The following is a 15,694-nucleotide window of genomic DNA, read 5'->3' as shown; positions in this document are numbered from 1 at the left end:
TCTCAAGAATGTGCCATGTATGATAAACCTGCAATACAGTCATAAACGTGTGTATAAGAGACCAGGTCTCAGAGATGCAGAGAGAGCACCTCGAGACGATACTTTGCTGTCCGATTTGATGTGTTCTGCTCCGACGGAATAAAACTTTGTTTCCTGCCTTCCAGTCTCCGGCGCCTGCCTCTTTTGTTGGTTAATCATCGAATGGTGTAAGAGGCGATTACCGCAGGGCAATACTTGAAAGGTTATCGACTGAAACTGCCACTACCATTTAACAATAGCATTGGCTAAAATGGTCATCTTACCGAAGTTTTTGTACTTATTTGTTAACATCCCGATCCCTCTTACGCAGCACTTTTTTAACACCCTGAAGTCACCGATGGTCTCCCTGGTGTGGGCGGGTAGGCAGGCTAGAATATTCTGGGATTTGTTGACACTCCTGTTGAGGCAGGGTGGTTTGGGCGCCCCGGACATGCACCTCTATGCTCTATGCACTCTGCGCTCAGGCTCAATTCTTGCACTATTGGCTCCATCCGACGCCCTTCCAACCCCATCTAGCAGTCGAGACTGACGCGGTGACACCTGTCCCACTCAAAGTGGCGATCTATCACACGTCACGTCGCCCTCATGGAGATATAGATACCTCTGGGACACTGCATTGGGCATGGGACGAGTTACGCAAGAGAGCGGGCATCCCGGTGTTTTATGCCCCCTCCATCCCACTAGCACAGAATCCAATGCTGTCTTGCATTCAGGATGGTGTTAGTAAGACACTGGAGCAAAAGATGAAACTTCACACTTTCGCCGACCTGCATCTGGGTGATACGTTCAGGCTCCCCCCCACCCCGGAGGCTGATGAGGGGCAAGCGGTGCCCTTTGCTGAGCTCTTTTAATATCATAAGTTGCATACGGCATGCCGTGCCCTCTGGGAGGGTTTTCCGACGGCCCCTCCACCATTGCACGCACTAGAGAACCTGTTGAGATCCCTATCCCCCATAAACTCATTACACAACTGTATACACACATGCAAAAAACTGCCCCGTTGTTGAAACCTAGATCCCTTCAGAATTGGAATAACAAACTCCCTATTCCGTTGACTGAGGCCCAGTGGGATTTCTGCTGCGGGCAGCTTACTGAGCTCTCCCCTAATTACAAGCTCCAATTTATTCACTTTAAATATTTGCATAGATTTTATAGAACACATGTAAGTCTACATCGCATGGGGATCAGGGAGGATGACAGCTGCTGGCGCTGTAGATACACTCCAGCCTCGTTTCTGCATGTGACATGGGATTGCCCAAAAATTGCTGAATTCTGGTATGATTTTCACTTCAGTGAATCAAATTATTGGGGCATCAGAGGGCCCATCCCCCACCCTGGGCTTGTTAGGCTATGTTAAAGACACACCACCCAAGCAGCGCAAACTACATGCACTTCTCCTGCTGTTCGCCAAACGTCAGGTTACAGTACATTGGGTAGGAGAAGGGTGCCTTCCATTAAGGGTTCGATTACTGATGTTACATATGGCCACACACATCTAAACACGTTCTGGGAGCTTATGCCCCCTACTTCCAGGCCTCGAAAAATTTGGGAACCATTCCTGATCTTGGCTCAGAGACAGCACGAATCTACTGAGGGAACACATACGGGCGAGACCCGGACTGAGGTATTGATGTGATGAGATACTGATTTCCACCTATTTCTGGTATGTTCCCCCTCCTCAGCTCCTGGATAATATGGATTTAATTGAATGAGACGGTAGAGTCCTAGGCCCTCTATGTGGTACTATGTAACGTTATTATATTCTGTTTTTGTTTATTCTGATTATCAAAAACACCTGGATTTATGATGAATATTTTTTTTCATTAGCAGTGGATATGTGGGGCGAAAACTACTACAATCGTATTGTGTACTGTATAGACTGTGACCATTTAGAATCCTGTAAAGATTGCCTAATATGCTGGCCTGTTGTGTTGTAAAACGACCTTTTCTTTGAAAATGTAAATAAAAAATAAATAAATAAAAAACTAATGGTTATTGCTCCTGCAGAATTGCTGTTTTACATGCCTGCCACTACCAGGTCCTACTGTCCAGGGGCGTAACACAGGCCCCCGCAGCCCCCGCGATGAGGGGGGGGGGCCCCACGCTCCAGGGGCCCCCTCACTCTCAGCGAGGGAGACGGCTGCGCCTGCAAGCAAGCCTCTTCAGTCTTCGCAAATAAAATGGTGCTCCTGCGCGCACGGCCTCCCCAAGCCCCCATAAATTAAACTGTGCACACACGCCAGGGTGACGGCCTCTAGGCCTCAGAGTCTTCCCTCTCTCTCTGTCTCGCTCCTCAGCTAGTGAAAACCGAGACTTCAAGAAACGGGTATTACCCTCTCTTTCCTCCTTTCGTTTATTTGCTCCCCTGTGAAATGGATCCAAAAAAGAAAAACATTTTTGATGGAAACGTCTTTTTCTGACACAAGTGCAGCCTCAGGGTGGAGAGAAATAAAACATTCCAATTGTGAAAAATAAATAACTAATTAAAGCAAGACAGACTGGTTGCAAGGTGGCCAGATTGATTTATTTACACCTAAACACATTAGCGCCACTTTACAGTGTTTGCCAGTGAAGTGATACTTTTGTTTTCTCCTCTCTCTTTGAACAACATTGTTTTCCCTGTGTGGGAAAGTGCACCTTGCCTGGAGGTACTGAAATACCTGCTTGATGGGTGAATTGGAAAACAAAGGGGCATATTAGCAACGCTTTGCGATAAATATCTCAAAGAGCGCTTAGCGTCAATTTGTTTACCGCTGGCTATCGCTGGTTTTTATCACGGAGATAGTGCGTTATTAGCAACACGTATCTCCAAGGTGATAAAAAAAACAGCGATAGGGGCGAAATGACTGATCATCGCTGGACATCTAGTGATGAAATTCCTGCGATAGTGAAATCCTTGGTAATAAGCTACGGTGGTCTCAGCCTGACAATCCACCTCCCATTGAAAAGATGTCTAAGTCAGGTTTCAATCAAGCATTAGGAACCAGCGATAATCGCGGTTAGCGCTACTTTTTTTATCGCAATGCGGGCATTGATAATAGGGGCAAGTTGTGATTACGACTGTTTCCATTTAGTTTTAGTGAGGAACGCCTATTTTGCATGTCATTAGCGATAAATATCGCTGACATGCAAAGTGGCAAAAAAAACGGACGCTATTGCCAGTAAACTGTCGCTAACAGCTGTTAGCGACAGCTTGCTAATAGGGCGATAAAAATATCGCCTCTTTAGCAGCAAAAAGTGCCGCTAAATCGGCGATATTGCCCTTGATAATATGCCCCAAAATGTGTACAGCGACTGTGTGTTACCGAATGTGGTCTTTTTAAACCATACTGCTTATGTTTTGAAAATATATAAGCAATGGGCACTGAAACAGGTCCCTTCCGGGCCCTGTAGTCATGGCCTTACCTAAGCACTCACTAATTCCAGAATAATGAGTGTAAAAGGAAAAAGGTAACCATGTTGTTCCTGCTTACATTTGACATGCTTTACTTAATCTTGCATTCCCTATGAGTGTTTGCTTTTTCTAGGATGTTAATTTTTTTTAGGCAGCATATTGCTCTCGTCTAGGGCGTAATTAGAATTGAGTCACATCCAGGTGTTTAAAGCGGGTCAGTGCAGTGCAAGTTTCTCTAAGTGGGGCAGTATGGTGTTCAGTGGGGGAGAGGATGTGGCGCTATGGTCAGAGCTGCTGAAGTGGAACTGGTGAACCAGGTTCAGCCTTAATGACCAGGCTCCCAGACCACTCTCCTGAGGGAGCACATTCCTGTGCTACACCTTAGAAGGCGCCGCAATGTCTTAAAAGCCCTGGTGTCTTAGCATCAGCAGGTGGACCCTAGCGGTGCCTAGTGTGGATTAACCTTGAAGGCCTGTCCACCACTATCCATGAAGTTCACCTCCAGTCTTGGGGACAGACCTATGAAGCAGCACACCATAGAGTGGCGGTGACTCTGTCACTGAGGTCACAGGACCCTTGAGCAGGGTGGCTCTAGGGCAGTGCGACCGCACCGGGCACTAACTTCAGGTGGGGGCATCATGTTTGTAAGTATAATATGGTTTTAAAAGCACTTGCTGCCTCCTTCCTGGCCTCCAACATTTTTGTGCAACAATAAAAATGTCTTGATAATTCCAGTGATTAATGTTGTTAGTAGAGAGAGATGGTGTTTTGTCTAGTGGAAGGTTTGACTCATGAACAGGAATGGCAGAGGTGTAATGTGCATGCTGCTAAGAACATGTGCCATGCAGATCACATAGTGCACATAATGTGAATAGGTCAGTGGGTCACTGCTTTTGTCAGAGAGACCCTATTGTTACTTGCAGTTAATAAGTTAAAATCCTAACATAGAACAGTGAGCTATTAACTGGCATTTAAGAGCTGCATGCAAACTCCAAGGTATAAATTAGAGCGTTATGTTTTTTTCCCCAGTCTTCGATTATCCTAATGTTGCAAAAAAGGGTTCATTTGGGTAGAAATCAATTCTGATTATTAAAGAGAACCCCCAACCATGGTATGATGTTTTTAATTCTGAGTTTGTGTTTCTGCAGACCAATCACTATTAAACTATGCTGCCTACTAGTATGGTTGTCATGTGACTCCTAAACTTTGTAGTCATTTGTCTTATGTAACATTTCCTACACAGTGATTTACACACATATGAATGATTGTCTCTGTGTAATATGTGTGATGTAAAGTGCTCTGACACCCTACACTGGTATTAGTGGTGCTGTACATTTTCTGATACGTTATTATTTTGAAATGTTTACACATGCTAACAGTCTCTGCAACAATGTTTCCTTATTAGTACTAGTGGAACATACAACTGCAGCAATGAGAAAGGTGACCAGTCAACCTTTGCAAAGGGCCCTCCACTTCACAGCAGAACAAGTCACATTTTTCAGTAACTTTTGATGTGTTTGAGCTATAAACAATTTATTAGTTAAAATCGTCAGATTATACAGCAGATGATGTATTATGTGGCAAATATGGCAAAGCCATAGTTATGTGGAAAACATTTGCAAACTAGGATATTTTGCCATTCATGTTCGAACTGCTCTTGTGGAAAAAGGGAGGAGAAGTGCTGATGACAGAAACTCCATGGCTGGGAGACAAATGGCTTGCAATTCCACTTTTAAGGATATTTGGGACATTCTGTGATTGAAAACGTATCCCACTTTGTGAATGTATTTTAATGTCAATAACACATATTTAACCTTAAATAAACATGTGTATCTATTGGTTAAATTAAATAATGTAATAAGCTGTAACCAGTTAGTTAAATGGGAAATGAATACTAAAAATTGGGATATTTTGCTCTTTCTGCCACACCTCTCACTCTGCCCACTGACCCAATCCATTGGTTATTCCCGCCCTCTGGTTCGCCTCCCACAGTTTCCCTACTTTTTTTCCCCCACTTTGATCACTGCCTGACACTAACATGCATTAGAGACAACTGTGGGCTTTTACCACTGGGTCTCTTAGAGAATGACACCTCAGGTCCATACACGGGGGCTACACACAGCACGTTTCTGGGTTCTCCGCACAACGTGTTTGCTATTGGATGCCAGACTTCTGCAGCTTGTGTTGAGGAAATTAAACATGCCCCTTGTGCTTGTATAAAACATAGCTGCTAAATGGCATTGGCACCATGTTGTGTCCATTCGTAGCTTTTATCCAACAACACTTTGCATGCTGGAATGTTTAACCCCTTACTTAGACGGTCACAGCACAACTCCCAGAATGCAAGGCGCTGTTGGCTTAACATCCAGGCCTGACTGGCGGTGTCACACGTGACGATAGAGCATTTGCAGGCAATGGTGAATCTGTAATTTAGCAGGCGTGTCTATACTCTTAGTAAATTGTAAATACCGACAGTGTTGACTCACTGAGGTCTGAGGCCTCTGTTTGTTATGAAGTAAGGCCCAGTCTGGTGGTTCAGGTCAGTCCTTGTGAGGGAAGCTGCTGAACTTGTTTTTACCATGCACTTTGAAAGGATTTTCACCTTGATGCAAGAAGAAAGTTAGATTGTTTTACAAAACATGCTTGATTTTTGTATATTGCTGGACTGGTGATTGCTTTATTTTGTACTTTGAAAGTATTTGCACTTTTTCTTTTGCTTTGCCAACTACAGTTTGAATAGATTGTCATTAGGTAGCTGCTGATATGGTTTGTTTTTATTCTACATGCAGTGGTATTTATGGTGTTGCTTGTACTTGTCTGTAATACGTGGACCTTAAATCTTGTATTTAGCATTGTTTACAATACAGAAATGATAAATTAAAACAGACAAACATCTGCATCAATGTTCTGAAGCATCCAAACAGTTTTCTTCCTCAGCCTTGTTTGCCTGCCTGTTTTGCAATTCTTACTAATAAAGACATTATGATTGAAATTGCTTCCTCAGTTCACGTTATCATGCACAACCCTTGACAGCCGCTAGTGTGTGGCATGCAGATAATTCACCAGTCAATTTCTCTTGACTTTAGCAGGATACTGAGTTATAGCTTGTGTACTTCTCATGTATATTGTCAGTTGAGTTTTTATGGAATTGCAGGTTTGGGTTGGTCTTTCAAAGTTTCAAGGTATTGTCAATTCTATTTCAGACCCTTCATAGTTGTTCTTTGTTCTTCAGCCATAGGCAGTTCCTGAAACAATAGGATCGGTCCTTGGCATTGTTCTGATTGCTGCCTCAGTTAAATAATCTGCTTTTCACAGTATCATTACAAATGGCATAGCTTGCATGTTAAGAGTGTTTCCCACTTTCTTGTTGGAACTTAGAGAAAGACAATATAGAGGCATTTCATTTAAATGTTGGAGGTTTCAAATCAAAATATGCTAGATTTCTGGGTGGTAGGGCAAAGTGGTAGATGGTGGGCCATGCCGCCGGTGAGGGGGGGCCCCCTCCATGTGCTTTGCAGGGGGGCCCCTTCAAGTTTCGTTACGCCACTGCTACTGTCCAGAAAGCTCTCAAGTTCCCCACTTCCCTAAAGCTCTTCCGTTTTAAGTATTTTCATTACATTGTGGGGCTTTTAATCCTTGTACTTGGAAATATGAGAGCTCTATATCCCAATGAATGTTACTCAATATAAAAAGCATGAAAGGCTGATCGAGTGACCTGACAGATTGGACCTGCCATTTTCAGGCCAGAGGTTTAAACCGTAAGTGTTTAAATGAATGGCTTGCAAGTATATGACTGGCAATTCCAAGGCTCCCAAGCTTCCAAGGTCCATGAATGAGTAGCTCATCCAGCTCACCTCTGCATTCTGCTACGTACAGTCCTGTGTATATCCAGGGCACAAGTCCTAAAGAATAGAAGTAGAGGGACTAACCAAGTTAAGCAGTATGCAAATGACATCATGGTGCATGACATTACAGCACGTGACATCACGGAGCGTGACATTACACGTCGCATCACAGGAAGAGGCATTACAACCAATTACCTCACAGGTAGTGACATCACGTGAAGTGATGTGATATATCTTAAGACCTCACACATATGTTTAGCAGGTCTATCATGAGTGTCTTGGAGCGCATTACAATATAAAACAAATGAGAATTTGCATTAGATTTGTGCTAAATAAGTGACGCACCCCAGATGCAAAATCTGGGCCTCAACGTATACCTTTCTTTTATGAAACTCTGCCACAAATAATTTGGCCAGAATTAGTTACATGGCAGTAAATCTGTTCTGCTTAATTGCTTGCACAGTCTGCATTTTAAAAGATCTTATGGGGTTAAGGCACCTGCTGCCTAGATCTTTGCGTGCCCAGTAAATCTCAGTGAATAATATTAAAGGTAAGATAACTGTGGAAGTTTTTGCACTTACTGGAGAGATCTGGGTTTTGTCTAGTACCAGTTTTGAATCAAAGTAGCATAGGAGGTTAATATGTCTCCTGCAAAGCACATCATGTGACAAGCAGTCGACTGATTTGTATTTTATGTAGATAAGTAGGTAGGTTAATGGACTAAATAGAGTCAAAACAATGCCTGTTTAAGTACCTGTGAACACATAAAATGCTGCGAGCCTTTTGTTTCCCCTCCCTTGCATATGCAGCTGGGTGTGAGGTTCCAGATAGCTCCCAGCCAGGATACTCAATCAGAAGGAGGCCTGATGGCTCTAACTTCCACCTTTGTTGTGGGCCCAGCTGGAATTTAAAATAACAAAGCCCCCTAGGCTGCAAGTTAATCAGAATGAAAGCAGACAACCTGCAGGCCCTGCTGACATGTATGAAAATGGCCCCAGGACGAGTTTAGCACAGTTCTGTGGGGCCCACATTTTTTGCAGGGGAGACAGCGTCCACCCAGTGAAAATAGTGGATGGACACCATCTACCCACGTGTGCCTTGTTCCTATTATTATAAAATCAGAACTACAAGTCCCAGAAACAAAACAAAATCTTGGTCTGGATGGTCTACTCAAGGAAGGCCCTCAGAACCTTGAGAGTTCTGTGGAAAGAATTGAGATTTTGGAGTTACTACAGGATACGAAGTTATTTTTACTTCAAAATGAAGTCAAAAGACTATCAGAAATTACCACGTGCGAGTCTTAAGTGGATTCGCCTCCTGTTTTTTTTCTTTGGGTTGCGGACTATTCAGGCCTTTATTTATAATCGGAAAATCATAATTACAAAGCGTCAGAGGTAAACTCCAAAGAAAAAAAATGATTAATGAATCCATGTTTTACCAGGAACAACTTGAGAGCTTCCGGCATCTCCCCCTTCCGAGCTATGACACGGGGGAGGGGGTGTTCCAAACTGAAAGAGGGGCAGCTCCCAGCCTTCACTGAAATGCCTCCGGCATCTCTCATGTTTTTAAGAACAGAGAAAGTACATTAAGAACCCGTTCTTCCATAGCGCTTAACACCGCACTTCTACCATTTCTAAGCACTGTAGATAACAGGTAGTTATTGTCACACTATGTATTGGTACTCAAGAGACCATCCTTGGAGGCTTGGTTGTTCACGCAGGGTTTCAGACTCCCGACCCCCGGCACACAGAGGTTTGTCGTCAGTTGTGAAAATTCACTTCACCAAGTCAGGTACATTTTACGTTTTTTAACTTATGCCTCTAAGATAAAACTCGAGCAGTTTCGTAGGTGTGCTGTGCTTACACTGTCACACAATAAGTACAGCTACTGTTCGAGCTCTCACGCTTCTTGGTTCCTTCTGTAAGTAACGCATACTTTACGGGTTTTTTCCTGTGGAACTCCGTACCTGTGTTGTAGTCGGAGAAACAGAACTAAGAATCCCAGAATGCAAAACCCAAAGTTTGAGTCGATAATCAATTTACGCACGGACCTAGAAAACATGAAAGCGCTCTACTATTACATTAAGTGAGACCACATTTGCGCTACATTAATACCTTTTGTTTTACTGGAACCCACACGCGAAGCAAAACATGCAAGGTGAGGACAGAAAACATCCCTGTGTGAATTAGCACCTCTTTAAATTCCCACCGCCCCTGTGGACACACCTGCTTAAAGAACAGCGAAGCCTCCTCTGGACAAGAATGAGACAATAGGGTTAAGCATTTGATGACGCTCATATAATTATGTCACCCCAAGGGTTGAACCACTTGTCTATAATTACCAGGATTGAGCAGTACAGTTCATTGATTTATTGAGGAGATGCCACTGGGGTGAGGATGCCCTCCAGCTTGCCAGGTGAGCGCTCTGCCCCCAGCGAGGGAAAGGGGCGGGTCTGCCACGTGCTATGCACATCACATGGCTCGCGACACTCTCTTCTTTCTCAGTTTCTTCAGACAAGACTTTGGGGCAGATTTATGTTGCCTGGTGCATCTCTGCAAATCAGCAGGGATGCGCCAGGAAAGATGCGGCACGCAAGTTTACCCTTGCGCCACCCATGATGCGCCGCATTTACAATGCGGCGCATCTTGGCGCAGGAATAAACAGATGCGTGTCGCATCTGGGGCGTAAAGTTGGCACAGTGCTGAAGTAGTGTTGCGTGCGACACGCAACTCCAGCCCTCTTCCAACTTGCCCTATCTGTAACGTGGTGCGTCAAGCCTTGAGCAGGGTTTTGACGCATCAGCGTTGGAAAAGTGACTCAGTGAAATCTTGTAGATTTCACTGAGTCACTTTTCAGGGGCGTTCCTGCGACGGAACGTCCCCGCCTGCGTAGAAACGCCCACATGAAACCTGACGCAGGTTTCATGTGGCGCAGGGCTTTACACCGTGACGCATCTCCATAGATGCGTCACGATGTATATAGGGCGCAAGGTAGCGCAGGGTTTACGCCGCCGCTGCGTCACAAAAGTGACGCAACGGCATAAAAGTGGCGCAATACCAACATAAATCTGCCCCTTTGAATCAGTATCTCTGCCAAGTGGCGCCTTTGCCACTTGAAACACATTCACGAGGCCTGCTTTTTTTTTTTTTTGCAGAAGCACATTGCATTCTGGTACTTGCAGGCTCACTTTTGATTTGCAACACTGAGTTTAAAAATCGCAGCATTCAAGGTGCAGCAGACTGAAAAGCCAGGACCGGTTGGAGGGGTCAGGACATGCAGCGATATGTCAGCTCTGATTGTGGTGCGATGGGAGGGTGATCGGGGTAGGTTACCAGACGAATCTATGACACCAGGAAACAGCTGTTCTAATGCTCTGGCGTTATAGGAACTGCACAGGGGAAACCGATGTAGGTACTTATCAGCCATGCCCGAAAGAATACCGTATGCTGATTTTGCACTTTTTATGTACTACAACAGGACACACACATTTTGCCTCAAACTTCACCCCATCTTTCACATTTAAAAAGTTCCCATTCTCATTGACGAGATGAGCATAGGCTGGATCCTGCAACTTCAGGCGCCGCGTTTTCACGGACGCACCCGCCCGTGTTACTCACGCATTATTTGACAGCTATACCTTCGGGTCCCGACACTACCCGTTATCCTGGTCGGATTTTGCACCGGTTCATCGATATTCGCATAAACGCTTCTCTCAGCCCTGAAGAGTCACGGGCAGTGACCTGTTGACGAAACACGTGTCGGCTGGCGTTGTTCTTTTCACGAATACTTCTTACATAAAACAGCTTTCATGGAACTACCGGTGTTGACTTCCATATAATTTTAATTATTGTAACAACTGTTTATCTATTACGTGTGCCCAGGACTTGTTTTGTGATTTCAGTGTTTGGGCCTTTTGTCTCATAACTCATTCAGAGGTTAAGTGTTTTCCCCTGCCCTGGTTGCACCGTGAAGCACTAGTTCTTCATTCTCATTAAACACTATATCGGTCACCTGCCTGAGCGCCATTGTCCTGCTCCCTCTGAAACCCCTCGCAGAAACTTTATCACATTTAAAAAGTTGACTGCATGCATCTACTAAATTTTTTATTAGTAGTACATCCTTAATTGTAAATTACTGAAATGACCTCCTCATCTGACCCTTGTCACAGTCCTTACGTCATATGCGCCTTCCTGCAGCAATCACCAAGCAAACTAGAACATGTGGGCCACACCCCCTTGAAGCCACCTCCCACTTCCTGTCTTCTGCCAGAAAAGTCATTAATACTGACCTCACCTCCTGTATTCCCAAGCAAATGAAGCGGATAAAACAGAGAGGGAGGGATGGGAACCCATGACTAAGAGGGGGAGGTGGTAGACTCGGAGTAATAAAAATTACCGGTAAGTAACTTGACAGTATCCCCTCTTCCGACCTCCCAGTCACATCCTTACATCATGCGGTGATACCCAAGCATTGTTTATCGGCTTCATAAACGCACTCATTTCGCCTGATGCTTGAAAACCTTTACTTACACAACATGGGTCACAATTAACCACATTAATGACTCTCAAAAGCATCCAATGCTGACACTACAAAGTTAGGCAAAGCAGTTACCCTCACCAACAATGTCTAATGCAGCATGAATGTGTGAGGAGAAGCCCACATTGCGGCCCTGCAAATCTCTGACATGTTGCACCTTTAAATCCTGCCCATGGAGCAGCCACGTCTCTTGTGGACCGCCCTTGTAAAGAATCCAGCCTCATTTCATTGTTTGATGCATAGGCAGAAATAATAGCGCACTTCAACCATCTGCTTAATGTTGCAATAGAAGGTTTCAAACCTTGGCCTGCCAGACCACAAGTTACAAATAGAGCATCCACCTTCCTGGACACCATTGTTCTCTCAAAAAATATCTTTAACACACTCTTGACATCTAAGATATGCAGAAGATGTTGTTCTTATGACTGTGGCTCTGGACAAAAAACCAGCAACACCAACTCCTGACAGCAATGAAAAGCTGTTGGCACCTTTGGAATAAACCCAGGATGTGGTCTCAACACGACCTTATCAGATAAAAATGTCAAAAAAGGCTCTGAACATAGCAGTGCTCCCAATTCTCCTATATGCCCAACAGGCATGAGAGCAACTAGAAAGATTACCTTGACTGGAAAAAATGTCAGGGAAACCTGATCCGATGGCTCAAATTGCACCACCTGTATGGCCTGTAACACCAATGGTAAATCCCAAGAAGGCACCGAGGATTTAAACATTGTTTTCTTTATGAGCAAAAAGCGGCGACAAACCCTCACACTCTGGCTCTCGAAAGGCTATATTAGCTGCTCACTGTGCTCTCAACGTGAAAACTGCCAGATGCAATTCAAACCCTTGCTTGAGAAAAACCCAAATTTTGATCTTATCAATAGTCAAAGCCGACACCTTTCTCAGAACATCATTTCTGATAAAGACTGCCAATGCTTAGCATAGGATTTTAACGTTGCAGGCAGGCTGGACTTCTGAATCAATTAAGTCACTTCAGGAGAACAAACCCTTGCCTCCAGATTTAACCACTTAACAGCCAATCCCTCAATTAAAACCTGATCAGTCCTGCCCAGGACATCTGGGGGCATGACAATGGATAAGGATCCAGGGGAATTCTCAAATGTGGAAAAACCTTCATTTTTATAAACAAAGGAAAGCAGGGACAACAGCTCCAACTCGGGACCACCAATGCAACCTTTGCCATGTCCTGTTTTATTTTCAGAAGAACCCTCTGAAATAGAGCAATTGGGGGAGAAAAGCATACATCAGACCCTTCGAACAGCTGAAAGACATAGCATCCAGCTTCCAAACACTGGAAGAAGGAGTAATCGAGCCTCTGTAGGAATACGTTCTCCTCCGATGCAAACAGGTCTATCTGTAGAACCTCAAACCTGTCTATCAACCTTTGAAATACTTAGCTCATCAAAGACATGGATGACAATGTCAGAAATATCCTGCTCAGCTGATCTGCCTGTAAATTCTGTACCCCCGGCAAGTGAATTGACCTCAGAGATGATAGATTCAGCTCTGACACACAGGAAGTCTACTGAGGCAATAAATTCAGGGAGGGAACCCGCGAACTTCCCTGATGGTTCACATAACATACCACAACCTTGTTGTCCATCCGGACTTGCACTTCACGCTGAGAAACCTGTGGGAAAAAAATGCATCAATGCCAACTGTACCACCTTCAACTCCCTATAATTGGAGGACATCCAAGTTTCCTGCAGAAACCCAATCCCATGTGCCCAAAACAGCTCCGCAACCGTTTGCTGGCATCTGTTGACATCACAACACATGCCTGGAGGAAAAGGGGGACCCTAATCTCAGATTCTTCTCGGACAAACACCAAACCAGCTGTTGTGCATTTTCGTGCCCATTGGAAATATTTTCTCTAATTTTTCAGATGTTGGGCTCCAATTTGCCAGAACATAACTCACCAGAGTGTACTATGCAGCCTGGCCTAGAGAATAATCATGATTGTTGCAGCCATTAACTTCTGTACTTCTCACAGCAATCACCAAGCAAACTAAAACATGCAGGTCTCACCCCCACCCCCTTGAAGCCACCTCCCAGTTCCTGTCCTCTGCCATAAAAGGGATTAACACTGAGCACACCTACTGTGCTCTCAAGAAAAAATGAAGCAACAAAAAACAGGGAGGGAGAGATGGAACTACTTGACTGTGACAGGGCAATCGTAGTCTCAGAGTAATGAATATTACAAGTAATCAGACATTATGATGGATCACATTTAACAAAATGCAATGTAGATCTTTTGTGAGATGCCAGCAGTGTGCACCACCACACCCTGAACTGTTGTGTGTAGATTTAGATTCCGTATATAGGTTTCCTGATTTATGCCCTTAGATAGGTACAATTCATATTGCCCTCATTTAGGCATAGAAAATCCAGCCCTTATTTAGGCATTGTCCATGCTAAGCAAATACAGGCATGGTCTCCTACATCCGTCAATCCACGTCACAACGAGTTCTTGGAAAACCAGACTCTTAAGCCTTTAGGAATTTCCCTTGCTTGGATATTGATTTCTCCAAGAACTCATTATTATGCATGAACATCTATTCCTTAGGGGTTCATTCATGACGTTCCGATGCCCGACTTTTACGTCAATACAGGCATTCCTAAACACCTCCAAGGTATAAATATACCTGCACTTGCCCTGGAAAACCACGGTTCCTGGTACGGTCCAGATTGACTGCCTACTTGCGGTTCGCCACGGCAAGTTCGGAAGGAGATTGAGTTCCAGCCTGATGCACTGACCAGGCGCTGTCATCCTCCTTGCAGAGAATCAAGCTCCAGTGTTTCTGACTCCCCTTGCGGGGTGTTAGATATCGAGTCCTGGAAAGAGATTCCAACCTAGCACATTCTAAGGTATGGAGCAGACTAGAACTTGGCAACTCTTGGCAAAACTAAACCATAGCTAGCTATACTTTAGAAAACAGCACCTACTTCTTACCTCGTACTACACTTAGGTTAGGTACAGTGGGTTAGAACAATTTAGAAGCATCAGATGAGTATTCACATTTTAGCCTGTGTTATTTATGTATGTATTTTATGAATATATATCATAGCTACAAACCATGCTATTGCAGTATTATTTTATCCTACTGCTAACTCTGTACATATTATACTTCGCAGCCTGTCTTATGATTGTAGCAGTTCATATCGCTTGCATGAGAAATAAGACTGTTCAATAAACCCCCTTTTTATTGACACGCCCGTCTCTCTATTTCTGTGAAACTCTGTAGAAATGAAGCATGCACGATTGACTGAGTGAAACTGTTATCTATTGTTTTCACGGTTCTGAGATTGTTCCGATTCTAAGGGAAACAAAGTTGTCATGTTTATGCGGTTGTCAGAAACTAATCCCTTCTTGTATATTCGAGAAGTTTCTAGTGACCTCTGAGTTAGCTGGCACACACAAGTAATTCAGTTTAATGTACTCGATAGAGACATACTGACCTCAGTCCTATGTCAAATCTATAGTGTATATTATTCCAATGCGCAGAGCCTGTCAGGGATAAAGGAACTACACTACAGGGCGCCCAACGGTTTGGTAAGGCACTAATTTAATGCTAGATACTGAAGTAACTCAGTCGTGCTTTTTTCAGAGACCCCTACTCATAATACTCCATAAGACGTCTGTAGTGGGTAGGGATAATATCCGCCATAGCTGAGTAGGACGAAAATCCTATGTATTCGCTGTTTGGTTTGTTCAATGTTGAAGGATACAGTGTTCCAAAATATTGTGCACCTTATCTTTGTTATCTTGAAACTAGTTCTACATTTTTCATTAAATAAAATGTCTGATACAGAGCCTGCGGCTGACCAAGTCGTAGCAGGCTTTGATACTACAGGTTTT

Source organism: Triturus cristatus, chromosome 9, assembly GCF_964204655.1.
Source record: "Triturus cristatus chromosome 9, aTriCri1.1, whole genome shotgun sequence".
In the NCBI taxonomy this organism is placed as follows: Eukaryota; Metazoa; Chordata; class Amphibia; order Caudata; family Salamandridae; genus Triturus; species Triturus cristatus.
Note: the sequence above shows the minus strand (reverse complement) of the source record.